The 2,299-nt window shown below is 48.0% G+C and overlaps 1 non-coding gene across 1 annotated transcript; it reads left to right on the forward strand.

Annotated features, from left to right (window-relative positions):
- Positions 1–1,960: 1,960 nt before the first annotated feature.
- On the forward strand, positions 1,961–2,033 carry Trnaf-gaa (transfer RNA phenylalanine (anticodon GAA)). Its single transcript has one exon. It is a non-coding gene; the product is annotated as a tRNA-Phe (tRNA).
- The last annotated feature ends 266 nt before the right edge of the window (positions 2,034–2,299 follow it).

A 2,299-nucleotide genomic window follows, 5' to 3' on the forward strand; every position in this document is an offset into this window, starting at 1 on the left:
TGGCACGGCCCAGGCGGAAGGCTAAAACGAGAGTGCGACGCGCTCGTTGCGACGACTAAGCGCTTGTGCGCGCGTTGGTGGCGCTCATGTGCTTGAAAAAGGTCTATTGCACAAGCGAACACACAGGAGCTGTAGTACTATCTAGCTCACCTGTTTGTTATTGTAACCTTTAGCGCGAAATTAATTATCGCCAACTCGTCCAACCAGCAACGCTACTTTGATTACACTTGGAGACTGCAGCAACTTACCTCGCACAAGCGGGTGTTCTTCGAAGACGCGAAGTTCTTGCGGCCGATTCTGTGCAGCCATGCCGCACGTCGTTGCTGGTCGTCTTTCCCGGTCGGAATACAAAAAAATGCCTTCCCAGACTCTGTTCGGTTGCTGCACCCGAAGGCGCAGCAGCCAGGCATGGCTCTGGCACGTACGCTAGCTGATGGTCCGTCCACGATACGTAGCTAGGACGTTGAAATCAGCCCGTAATGCTCGTTCAACACGGATGAACAGTGCGCGGAGGCGCCCAACGTGCTTGGAAGGGATATGGCGACGGGAGGTCACGTGACACAAATAAACCGATCACCGCGCCTTTACGGCGGTGGTGCTGATGCTGCACGTTTGCCATTGGTGAACGTAATGATAACTAAAATAGCTATATTTGCTGGGAAAATGCAAATAAGGCCCCCCCCCCCCCAAAAAAAAAGAAAAAAAAAAAACGAAAAGCGACCTGGAAAATCCGTCGTAGCCGCTGTTTTGATGACGCGTCTTCTAACCCTTCTCGACGTTTGCTTCACCTTGCTTGACTAAATGGTATAGTTTGGCGTCGGTGGGAACCTGGACCACAGAACCTATCGTCGCTTTGTCAAAATTAAAGTCCTCTCTCTCGGGGTGGGAGCGGGAGAGACATATGATACGCGGCTTTTATATGAACTATTACCTGAAAAAGTAATTTGTTTACGGCAATTTCATTACTGCCAAGGCTGCGTCTGAGCTCCTCTCTCTCCTCACCGGGCAAAAGACAAAGCTACACCTCTGTGAATTTCCGCGCTCTTGTGTGTACATTACAATGGACATGAAAAATTTTTGTGTACGAGAGCGTTACGGTTTCACTGTGCAACTCCAAAACCCCTGGCGATGCCCATGCAGGCGCTTAATCCTGAACTGACAGCCAGCGCTTACTCACTCTGTTGTTTCGAAAAAATATGCTCTACTAGTCACCTCAATCTGTCTCCATGTCGCATATTTATTTTACGAAAGATTCTGACTTCGCACGAAGTACCGAAACGAATAGAAGCACTCCGAGCCCCAAATCCAGCAAAATGAAAATCTGCTAAGGCCTAAGGTGCGTGCCGCCATCTATCGTGCATTGGTGGAATGAATTTCTTGCGGCCTCCGTGACCGCGAATACAGTTAGCCTCCGAGATTCAAGAGACCAAGCACTACCTTCACACGGTAATATAGAAGGACACGTACATCTAATAAAAACGTTGGTTCTTCTGAAAAGCTCAAAGGTTCGCGACGCGAAACGAATCTAAACGTAGCGAGCTTCAAGGCAACGCCTAGGAGGAGCAAGTTTTGTCGAATGCAAGCCAGGTGCCGCCACCGATCAATACGTTCGATTATAGCATTATGGATCGTGAATGCGGTTTACTCACTGGTGAACATAAATTTGCAACTCCCACAATGCGTGAATGAACGCAAATCGGAGCTTTGCTCCTACAGTACCTTCAAGAGAACACTGTACTTCAAGGAAAGCGCACTTAGCCGATTAACTGCTGTTATTGCTGACCGCAACACTCGACCGCGGGCGCGGGCTGGCAGCCTCGTTCAGATGAAGTCCCTTTACGTACGTTTGTGACATTTATAAACAATGACCTTGATGATTGCGACGTCAGAAGACATGTATGCACACATATTGATCGCAGCTGCTGTACTGCAAAACTATTCAGCCCTCATCCCAAGACCCGCCGAAATAGCTCAGTTGGGAGAGCGTTAGACTGAAGATCTAAAGGTCCCTGGTTCGATCCCGGGTTTCGGCAGTTCTTTTTGCTCACTAATTTTTTTTTTCTTTTTTTGCGGAACAAATTTTCGCGACATTCTCAATTATACTTCAGAGAAATCAAACTGTCGCAGGGTAGATCCTTAGGGCTCTTGTGACAAGGATGTAACCGTGTGACTGATTTCTTTGCAATGAAATTCGTAATGACAGGGCCAGTGTCGCACTATCATGTGGTCATACCTGGACATTATCGGTGGAATGATCGTTTTTTATTAGCAGCATTGACGAAACGCCACATTCATGTTC

This window comes from Rhipicephalus sanguineus, chromosome 7 (assembly GCF_013339695.2).
Source record: "Rhipicephalus sanguineus isolate Rsan-2018 chromosome 7, BIME_Rsan_1.4, whole genome shotgun sequence".
Classification (NCBI taxonomy): Eukaryota; Metazoa; Arthropoda; class Arachnida; order Ixodida; family Ixodidae; genus Rhipicephalus; species Rhipicephalus sanguineus.